Source organism: Tenrec ecaudatus, chromosome 15 (genome assembly GCF_050624435.1).
Source record: "Tenrec ecaudatus isolate mTenEca1 chromosome 15, mTenEca1.hap1, whole genome shotgun sequence".
Lineage (NCBI taxonomy): Eukaryota > Metazoa > Chordata > Mammalia > Afrosoricida > Tenrecidae > Tenrec > Tenrec ecaudatus.
Genome location: NC_134544.1, coordinates 26547420 through 26558773, shown reverse-complemented (window position 1 = coordinate 26558773; position 11354 = coordinate 26547420). Strand labels below are relative to the sequence as shown.

Here is an 11354-nt window from a genome sequence, read left to right as displayed (position 1 = left end):
GGAAAGGTGACACGCTGAGTTGCTGACCTTTCATTCAGTAGCCCAATGCTTAACTCATTGCGCCACCAGGGCTCCTCAGAACCGCTCCTCAGAGCTGTTGAGTGAGTATTTAACCGAATGGCTGGAGCGGGGTACAGAAAAGCTGCTGCTTAAACAGGTCTAAGCAAGGAGTTGGGAAAGGGCCAATTGATTTAGAATAGAAAGTCCTGGTCTCTGACTTGATATTAGGTACATTTTCCGCCTACATAGACTCTTTCTGAGTCGCCGTTAGCTTTAGCTAGAAATAGTACCTCGCGGAGTTAGGAGTATTAAATTGCAGGTCTTTTTAGAAAAAGATTGGTTTTCCCACGCAAGCACGGCGGAATGAAACACTGCCTGGCTCAGCGCCAGCCTCACAGTCGCTGGCCCGCCTGTGCCTGCTGCCACAGCCTGGTATCACTGCGAGCTCGCCTTTCCGAGCCCAGTGTCCTTCTCCAGGGACTGGTCCCTCCCGATAGCGTGTCTTTAATTAGTGAGATTTCCTTGCCGGTCTCTTGTGACTATTTCCAAGCCAGATGTCTTGTCGGTATTTGAATGGGAAAAGGGACAATGTGAGGCAAAGATAAAATGTAAAATACTCTTCATGTGTCGCTGGACATTTGATATATGATCACGCGGGTTTATTAATTACTGCAGGATGGTGGGCAGGGCAGTGGCTAAGCTTGGTTGTAAGGGAAACGCCGGTGTTTCAAGGCCCTCTGTCCACTCAGCGGGAGAAAGATGCAGCGAGTTGCTCTAGTCCTTCTGTCCTCTAGGGGCGCTCTCAGGAGAAAGCCACTCGGCTCCCATACAGAATTACAGTCCTGGAAACCCACAGGGGCAGTGCTGCTCTGTCCAGACAGGTTGCCGCGAGTCAGCATCAACCCCATGACAGTGAGTTTCCTTTTACAGGGTCGCTGGGAGTCGGCGCCAACACCAATAGCAATCACTGGCAAAGAGATGGGAGGTTAGATGCGACTGCTCATAAGTCGCTTTGGGGGAGAAAGCTGAAGCTTTCTGCTCATGTAAAGATTTACAGCCTTGGAAACCTCAGGGGATTAAACAAGGAGAGACAAAAAGGATGGTTTCTATTTAACACCAAATACAACGGTGAATTCCACTTCAATGAAACATATAAGTGTGAAAGAAATCCGTAAGCAAATAGAAATTTCGAAATATTAATTCAAACCCTGGATAAAACCTGAAAGCTAGAAAATGTCATTCCAGACAACAATAAGCAAAAATAGACTAGATCAACAAATGAAAATGGAAACTTACCTGGCAGGAAAGATACCATGATCACGAAGGTGGTTTTCCCAGGGCGAGGCTTATCCATTGCACTCCGGGTGTGCTGACCCCTGCGATTTCCCCAAATGTGGGAAACTCGACCGCAGAATTTGTGGGAGTGGGGGACTGCGTTCGTGCTCTCCCCTGAAAACAAACAAACAAACAAATGAAAATGGTAATAAAAGATTCCCTTCAGCCCCTGATTTACACATGTGATTTCAGACTGTGGTATAAAAGAGAAAATCTTCCCTAACATTTCTGAAGGAAATTATAGGTTAAATTTTGTTGTAAACATAGGTATGAAATTCAAAATATTAGCCACTGAGTCCAACATACTGAAAAGCAGTGCACGGAGGTCTTGGTTTATCCCAGAAAGGCAGTCCTAGCCCACTAGCAAAATCGACCAGCATAATCCATCCAGTGACTTTAGTAAAAGCGAAAGAACACATGATTATCATCCTCTCTGTTTAGCATAGGAACTCGGTGGTGTCGGGGGCTACACATTGGGCTGCTAACCCAAAGGTCAGCAGTTCAAACTCACAAGTCGGTTTGTGGGAGAAAGATGAAGCTTTCTGCTCACGTAAAGATTGACAGCTTTGGAAACCTCAGGGAACAGTTCTGCTTTATTCTATGGGATTCCTTACGAGTTAGAGCCAATTCCACGGTAGTGGGTTTTTGTTTTCATTTAACACAATGTCTGGACCAGACATACCTGGTGGTAGGGAAACTAGAGTAAAGGGAACGAGACAACCAGCATCAAAATCATGGGAATGTTCACATATCGTGAAGTATGTAACCCGAGGAATTGAACAGTTTGTGTAGAAATTGTTGAGTGGGACCCTAACTTAGTGTGTAAATCTTCACTGAAAATACCATTATATATATATTGGGGCTTGTACACTTTTCACAATCCATACATCCATCCGTCATGTCCAGCACATTTGCGCAATTTGTTTCCATCATCATCGTTCTCAAAACATTTGCTTTCTACTTGAGCCCTTGGTATCAGCTCCTCATTTTTCCCTCCCTACCCGCTCTTGCCTCCTTCACAAACCCTTGATAATTTATAAATTATTATTTTGTCATATCTTACATTGCCCGACATCTCCCTTCACCCACTTTTCTGTTGTCCATCCCCCATGGAGGAGGTTATATGTAGATCCTTGTAATGGGTTCCCCCTTTCTACCCCACCCTCCCTGTATCACCTCTCTCACCACTGGTCCTGAGGGGTTTATCTGTCCTGGATTCCCCGTGTTTCCAGTTCCTATGTGTACCAGTGTACATCCTCTGGTCTAGCCAGATTTGTAAGGTAAAATTTGGATCATGATATTGGGGAAAGGGGGGAGGAAGCATTTAAGAACTAGAGGAAACTTGTATGTTTCATAGTTGCTACACTGCCCCCTGACTGGCTCATCTCCTCCACAAGACCCTTCTGTAAGGGGATGTCCAGTTGTCTATAGATGGGCTTTGGGTCCCAATCTGCAATCCCCCTCATTTACAATGATATGATTTTTATCTGATGATGCCTGATACCTGATCCCTTCGACACCTCGTGATCACACAGGTTGGTGTGCTTCTTCCACGTTGACTTTGTTGCTTCTGAGCTAGATGGCCACTTGTTTACCTTCATGTCTTTAAGCCCCCAGATGCTATATCTTTTGATAGCTGAGCGAAATATTTTTTTAAGAAAAGAAATAAGTGGATTGAAAGGAAAAAAAGAAATTTTTTAGTCTAATATAAATCCTTAGAGAGAGAGAGAGAGAGAGAGAGAGAGAGAGAGAGAGAGAGAGCTCAGGGCCACAGCCTTTAAACACCCTCCCCCCCGCCCCAGTTCCCATACTCATCAGATCGAAACACCAGTCTGAGTGGTTATAAAAAGAAGAAAAGTGAAATGGAAACAAACTTGAATTCTTTTGTGACACACGAGCTAGTTTTAAACCCACAAACCGCAGCAACCACTGAGAAGTCTAATGAAATAAACAGATCACGATGTTCGCCATAATGAAGAGTATTTGTTAGAGTCGCTGGGTACAGGCCAGATTCTAAAATCAGTAGCTGGGATGTCCTTACCGACGATGGGATTCTGTCCCGACAACTTCATCTGGTTGATGCTGATGTTAATTGAATATATAAAAATATATTTGCTTTTTAAAAAGTTTCTATTATCACTACCTTTTATTGTGAGTATCTTTGTTAGTCTAATCTTTACTTGTCTTTGCCTGTTGAAAACATTACAGATAAGCGTACAGATATCTTTTAATGCCTACATAAAAACTACACAAATGATAAACATCAACTCTAACAGCAGAGAAGATTCTGTTCTGTCAGTTGTGGTCGTGCCTTCGCTTGCGGAATATCCTTTGGAATGAGGGTGGCCTTTCAGTCAGAACCGTAGTCAGAGTTGCCTGTCTGGCCCTTTTCTTATTTTCCTGATATATTTTGCTGCCACATCTCACAGTTTGCCAATCTGTCCATCAGCTTTAACAATTTAATTTTCAAGCAACTGAAGCTCCTGATTTGGTTTAGAAAAACCTTCCGCTAATCTTTTTATGGTAAAAAATTTGACCGCTGTCCTTCCTCCTCTTTATGATTTTCTTAAGCATTTCGTTCCTTTGCAAAATCTGCTCATTCCCGAGCTGTGAGCTCCCTTTCTTTGTGTTCTGTGAGGTGCTCTATGGTTATAGGGGTGATTCATCAGAATTTGATTGCACTGTGAGTCAGAGCACCTCCAAGGAATCCTAGACTTAATCCAACATATATTGCACAACATTTTGAGAAATTTATGATGCTATTAAAGACTATAAAATGAGACTTGAATATTGAACCCTTGATGACTGTAAATATATTAATATCCTGAAATTAGTCCTTCAATTCAATGCGATTCCAGTTAAGATTTTAGTAGCATTTCCTGAGATGTGTAAACATTCATTCTAACATGCCTTTGGAGGAATAAAGGTCCACAAAACATAACTCTGAGAAATAAGAGGAAAATAGAAACATTTCCCTCAACAGATGGTAAAGCATACTTCAAAACCGTAGTAGTAAAAACAGCATGGTATTAGCACAGAATCAAATAGGTCAAGGGACTGTAAGAGAGCCAAGGGTTACGAGTGCAGTTGCTAATCCAAACGTTGCAGGCTTGAGTCTATCCAGAGGTGTCTCCAAAGAGAAAGAAAAACCTGGTGGCAGTTGAGCATTCTCAGCCTAATCTCCCTCCAGGAATTGCCCTCAGCCAAAGATAGCCACCTTGCTCAAGGTCACTGCCACTTCTCAGGAACAGACCATACCTACTGAGTCATCACTAAGGACTGACTCCCTAGCTTCAAGGCAGGATGACTCTGAAGGGCCAAACCAATTGTAGATTCTAGGTGGGCTCAGTCGAGACTTTCTCTGTATTACAATTTCATCCTTTCCTCTATCCAGTACCACCCCCACCCCCACCCCAAGGGCTGATCCTGAGCTCACCCCTCTGCAAACTTCCTGCGTACAAACTCCCATCTCAGACGGAGTCTGTTTTCCAGGGCATCCCCTCCCAATCAGGTTGCAAACTAATGCAAGGATTTAAAGGACAGACAGAGGAGCCAAGGTCAACCCTGTGGGCTTTGAGGATGAGATGTGGGCCAAGCAGGAAGCTGATATCTAGGTGGCTGGCTGTGGTGGTTTCTTTCTGAACAAAGTAAGTTCTTCACTCCCGAGGTACTTTTCTTTCATTCACTATGACATGCGGGGGGAGAGGAGGAGAAAGCACCTGGCAGGCTTCTGCTTCCTAAGTGTGGGAGGGACTTCCATGAACTGGGGGTGGGAGTTGGTGGTGGGGGGGGGGAAGGGAGAGAAAGAGAAAGAGGGAGAGAGAGAGCCTTTTCTACAGGGTCAGCTTACGCTGGCCAGAGGATTGTCCTTAGGAACAAGCAACCACAGAAAATAAAGGTGGAGAAGAGTCATTCCATCTCTCCTACTCCCGGAGATACAGATGAAGATGGGGCGGGGCAGCTGCTCTGTAGTTTTAAGAAGCATTCTCCGTTAGTGGAGGGATCGGGTTGTCCGTGTTCCAGTTCTTGGAGGTGTCGTGTTAGGGTGTTGATTTTAGATTTCTCTTCTTTTTTGCATGTGTGTGTCGATGGCTATAAATCTGCCTATGATTACTGCTTTTGCTGTGTCTCAAAGGTTTGGGTATGTTATTGTTCTCATTTGTCTCCAGGAATTTAAAAATTTCCTCCTTCATTTGCTTTATTACCCAGTCATTTCTGAGTATTATGTTGTTCCATCTCCATGTATTTATTTTATGTTTCTGCTAGTTTTATTGCTGCTTTCTAGTTTTATAGCTTTGTGGTCTGAGAAGATTGGTTGTAGGATCTCAATTTATTTTAATTTGTTGAGGCATAATTTGTGGCCTACTGTGTGGTCTATTCTTGAGAATGTTCATTGTGTGTTGGATAAGAACATATACTTGTGTGTGTGTGTGTTTGATGAAGTGTTCTGTATATGTCTCTGATGTCATATTTTATTGATTGTTTTATTGAACTTTTTGTGTCTCTGTTGAGTTTTTTTCTCAACGTTCTGTCTGTCTTTGAGAGCAGTGTATTAAAGTCTCCTGTTATTATTGTTGAGGTGCCTATATCCCTGTTCAGTTCTGGGAGGATGTGATTGATGTAGTTCAAGGATCTTTCATTGGGTGAATATATGTTTATTATAGTTACAGGCTCCTGAGCTACTGCTCCCTTTAACATTATGCAGTGTCTATTCCTATCTCTTATTACATTGTTTGCCTTGAAGTCTATCTTCTTGGAGGCTAATATTGCTACCTCTGCTTTCTTTTGGTTGCTGTTTGCTTGGTATGCTTTTGTCCAGTCTCTGACTTTTAATCTGTTCATATCTTTGTGAGGTGTGTTTATTGTACGTACCATATTGATGGATTTTGTTTTCTTATCCATTCTGCTACTCTATGTCTCTTTACTGGTGTATTTAGTCCATTAATGTTCAGTGAATTTATTGATATGTATATATAATTGCCATTTTGATTTATATAGGTGTGTGTTGTGTGTTTGTCTGTGCATGTTAGTCTGGGTAGACTAGAGTAACAAATCCATAGATACTCACATGCATATCAGAGAGAGTTTTATATAAAAGAATAATTGTACATTAAGAAAACATCCCAACCCAGTCAAGATCAAATCCATTAGTCTGATAATACTCTATATGCTACTAGTCCATAAATTCCAGATCAAGTCCATAAGTCCAATATTATCCCATATGTTGATACTAGCCCATAAATTCCTCTTTAGACTCATGAAGTCATACAGTGACACCGAATGCAGGAAGATCACAGCCCAGTGGGTTGAAAGTCTTGTGGATCCAGTGGTTGTAGAAGCATGTCAGCACTGGCATGGGTCTCCACGTGGTTCCTCAAGTTCCGAGGCTCTGGCTGCCATCAGTCTGTCTTCATGTGGCTTGTCAACAAGAATGTCTTGCAGGGAGTGTGTCTGGGTCCTGTCTCCAGACATCTATTTATCTGACTGATAATTTTGCTGGTTACAGGATTCTAGGTTGACATTTTCCCCCTTTTCCATTATCTTCTTGCCTGAAAAGTTTCTGCTGAGAAATCTGAGGTTATTCTAATTGCTGACCCTTTGAATTGCTGACCCTTTGTATGTAATTGATCTTTTTTCTCTGGCTACTCTTAGAATTTTCCCTTGTTGATGTTAGACATCTTGACTAGAGTGGGCCAGGGAGTTTTCCTTTTGGGATCTTTCTTGCCTGGGGCTCTTTTGGCTTCCTGAATAATTATCTTTTCCTCCTTTAGACATTGTGGACCCTTTTCTTGCAGGAACTCGTGAACTAATCTCTGTGGATTTTTGTTTTTTGCCTATTCCTGTTCTGGAATACCTATAAGACACAGGTTGCTCCTCTTAATTGTGTCCCACATTGTTATGAAGCGTTTCTCAGTCTCTTTTGATTTTTTTGTTCTTCGTTTTCGTTGAAATCTATAGATTTGTCTTTTAGTTCTCGGTGGCAGTTACATAATCTCTTGTCAACTTGAGGGAAGGGGTGGAGTCTAGCCTGTCAATCAGATTGCAGCTTGGTGACCTCATTTGGAGACACACCAGAGATAAATAGCTCACTGGAGGCCAGACCCTCTCTGTCTGCCTTCCCTTGACTGCTGTTGAGACACTCAGAGAGCTGGAGGAGACACGTGGGAACCTATGCAAGCCCTGAGATGCTTCCACTGCCACTGGATCCACAAGGCCTTCTACCCACTGGCCTGTGACCTTCCTGCATTCGGCATCATTGCATGTGCTGCCTTAGTCTAAAGAGGATTTTATGGACTAGTATCAGTTTTATGGGCTAATTTTGAACTTATGGATTTGATCTGGACTGGGTGGGGATGTTTTCTCAATATACAATTGTTCTTTCTTTTCTTTTTTTTTTTTCATTGTGCAACTCGCTTCAGTGCCTTAAGCCCACTAGGTAAACCCAGGCAATGGTTCGGGGTGACAGTTTGCTTTGGCATGCGACACTGTGAGAGGTCCATGGGATCGGACCTGCCACAAATCCAAACCCATGCGCTACAATTGTTCTTTTATGCAAAGCTCATTCCTACACACACATAAGGTGTCCCTGGATTTGTCAATGTGGACGAATACACTCACTAATTCAGGTTTCCATCTCTTCATCTGTTTCCCTATTCTTTTATAGTCTCACTCTGTTCCTTTATCCTGTTCTTGAATTAGCCATTGTACTGGTTGATTTTTATGTTTCTATCTGGTGTTTCTCTAGAGAGTTTACTAGCTTTCCCATGTCTCACGTTTCCCGCAGACTCTTCCTTCAACTGTTCCACAAGTGCTACCATCATTCTTTTAAATTATTTTTCTGGTAAATCCACAGCCTGTTCAACTCTAGGCATCACCTTTAGGTCTGGTGGGTAGTTGGTTATTTCTGTTTCGCTTGTTTCTGTGTGTGTGCACTGATATCTGTGCTGTGTCTGACATCATGCAGGCTCTGTTGGGGGTTTTAGGGAGGTGGTATTGTGTGGGCGTGGTTAACTCTGATAGGTGGTGCAGCAGAGGGGTGATGAACAGTTTGTTTTAAGTCTGGGGGAGTGTGTTAGATTAGGTGTCAGGGAAGCCATCAGAAAGTGGGGGAGGAAGTATTAGGGGAGGGAGAGCGAAAGGAGCAGTAGGTAACAATAATGGGAGGGATTGGGTAGTGTTATTTGGTAGGTTAGAGGAAGGGAGATGATGCCCCCCAAATGCCTGATTTGCAATGATGGAGGAATCGGTACTATTTGACCGAAAAAAGGGTTTTTCCAATGTCAGAATACTGTCAGAGTCTGGTTTTAGGAGGATGAGGAGGAAAGAAGAGGTTGGCCAGGAAGAAAAGTGAAACTGAAAGGTTAGCAGAGTTATGAAGTAGGGCTTGAGAAATTTAAAGAAAGGGCAAGAGATGAAATATTTAAGAAGAAGAATAGGAAAAATAATACTAGAGTAAGATGCAGGGAAGCTGTTTGTTCGTTTGAGCTCTAAGCTTTGCTCGGGAGCTTGTAAAACCTGCTGCGGTTTCTCCTTGTTTTGTTAGATTAAAACTTTTTAAATGAACCAGGTGTGTGATGGCTGCGGTCTAGAGAAATTAAAAAAGTTAAAAGAAGAAGAAGAAGAAGAAGAAAGCCCCAGAGTGGTTGTGTTTTTTAATATCTCAGGATTTGGGGTTTCTCAGGTTTGGGGCCTGTGCTCAGAGAGTGGGGACTAGATTTTGCCGAGCGGGACTGGGGCTCCCTGGGCTTGTGTTTTTCAATTGGCTGCCCTGTTGACTCACCCTTTTGGCTTGGTCGGCTGTGCTGTTTGCACTGTAGGGGAGCGAGGTCGGTGGGTTATCCAGTGGGGCTCTTCTGGCCTGGCAGGAGAGCCAAAGCTATTTATAATTCTTATCGGCCCTGGGCTGGTCCCTTAGAATATGTTCCTGCAGGTCCTCTGCTCTTCTCTCCCAGCTAGCTCCGATTCACAGATGCAGGAACCTGCGCCTAGCTGGCCAACGCCCTGGGGAGATGACCAAGGAGATTCTAATCTCCTTGCGGCTCTCTAACTTTAGAAAACATGTGTCTACTTATTTTTATGCTGTAAATCCTGTGGTCTGGAAATGTGGGCTATCCCTCTCAGTGGCTCCTTTGTGCTGTTCTCCCAGACTCCCTGCTGTGTGCGCTACTCGGGCACCCTCCTGCCCGGAAGTTCAGTAACATTCTTTATCTCTCTCGATTCTAATATTCACTGAAATGGCTACACAGAACCCACAGACACTCTTCACGATTAAAGGGTTTATTGAGGAGTTGACAGGTTGTAAAGCCAGTGAGAAATGGTCAGCATGCAGTTTTGATCAAGACGAGTTACAAAGTCCTTTCAGGTCTGATAAGAGCCCAAAGGGACACAGCACTCCACTGTAAGCCTCAGTCCGAAGGCATTCGGCTCAAGCTCCGTGGCTCAGCAAACCCAGCTCCCTAAATTAAGTGTCCAGGGGCACCCCACTCTACAAGCCATCCTTCTGCCCCAAAGCACTCAGCTTTACTTGTTCTAAGTGCTAGAAAGTCCGCCACTCTCATCCATGTTCTGATTCCTGGTTCTACTTGTCCATTAATATTTGCCTCTTTCAGTGACCCCACATTCTTTTTAAAGGTAGAATGCAGCCATTGTTGTGGGTCACCAAATTGAATCTGACTCTGGTGAAGTAGAGATGGCCTAGATCGCGTCCAGGCGGAACCCTTTAAAGTGACCCCCTGGGGGGTCGAACAACCCTTTCACAGGGGTCACCCAAGACCATATTTCCAATGGTTTTAGGAACCGAGGAAGCGCTCTATCTGTCTCCAGGCGGGTCCGCCCACATGCAGATGCGCCCACATATGAGTACCCAGAGTGAAGACCGACCCATGCTACACCAGGCTTCACGACAACATTTCATGTATTTGTCATTAGAAATAAATATTTCACAATCTATACTTACATACTGTTTTTGTGATTCATCACTATGCTTGAATTATGTTCAATTTGTAACAATGAAAATACAGCCTGCATATCAGATATTTACATGATGATTCATAACAGTAGCAAAATTACAGTGATGAAATAGCAAGAAAACGAATGTTACGGTTGGGGTCCCCACCACATGAGGAGCTGTATGAAAGGGCCTCGGCGTTAGGAAGGTGGGGAACCACTGCTTTAAAGGAACAGACCACTAGGTCTTTTTCCTGTGGGGGGGCTGCTGGATTTGAACTGCCACCTCCTGGTTAGCAGCTTCCTGCTTAACCACCATGGCTCCTTAGAGTCAGAGTGTTGTTTGTTGTCGGAGACTGTCAAGTTTGCTCCAGCTCATAGTGACCCTGTGCACAATGGGAGAACTCTGCCTGCCTCGTGATAGCTGTTATGTGTCAGTCCTCTCTTGCAGCTTCGGTGTCAATCCATCGCACGAAGGAGCTTCCTCCTTTTCACTGCCTTTCTGTCTCAACTAGTGTGATGCCATTTTCCAGGCACTGGTCTCCCCTGATAGCATGTCGAGGTAGGTGAGATTGTGGATACAAAAAACTCATTGCCATTGGGTCTATTCTGACTCATAGTGACCCTGGAGGACAAGGTAGAGCTGCCACTGTGGGTTTCCAAGATTGAAACTCTCTACAGGAGTAGCAAGCTCCATCTTTCTTCTGTGGAGCTGCCGGAGGTTTTGAACTGCTGGCCTTGCAGTTATCAGTCCAATATGTAACCACCATGCCACCCAAGATATGGAGAATGAGATAGAGAACGCTGTCTTTAAAAACAACCTTGGCCTAGGCTGTGTGAATATTTACATAATTGAAATGAACAATTTGAATATATTTATGTAATACTGAAATGATGCAAAAAGTCATTATATAATTTTGGGGGTACATTTATAGATTTATGACTAATGATGGCATCGTAAAGTTCTCCCATGTATGTTTTTTCTCATCCTACCTTTAGCACAATCTATGGGTAGAGACTGGTATGTTCGCTTGGCAGAGGAGAAAACTGAAGTTCAGACAGGCAAGTGAATG

General features: G+C 43.6%; 2 non-coding genes across 2 annotated transcripts; one reads left to right on the top strand and one right to left on the bottom strand.

Moving 5' to 3' along the window:
- The first annotated feature begins 1288 nt into the window (after positions 1-1288).
- Positions 1289-1452, top strand: LOC142428483 (U1 spliceosomal RNA). The gene has a single exon (XR_012780381.1). It is a non-coding gene; the product is annotated as a U1 spliceosomal RNA (small nuclear RNA).
- Positions 1453-7734: 6282 nt separating this feature from the next.
- On the bottom strand, positions 7735-7868 carry LOC142428422 (small nucleolar RNA SNORA42/SNORA80 family). Its single transcript, XR_012780326.1, has one exon. It is a non-coding gene; the product is annotated as a small nucleolar RNA SNORA42/SNORA80 family (small nucleolar RNA).
- Positions 7869-11354: the final 3486 nt, after the last annotated feature.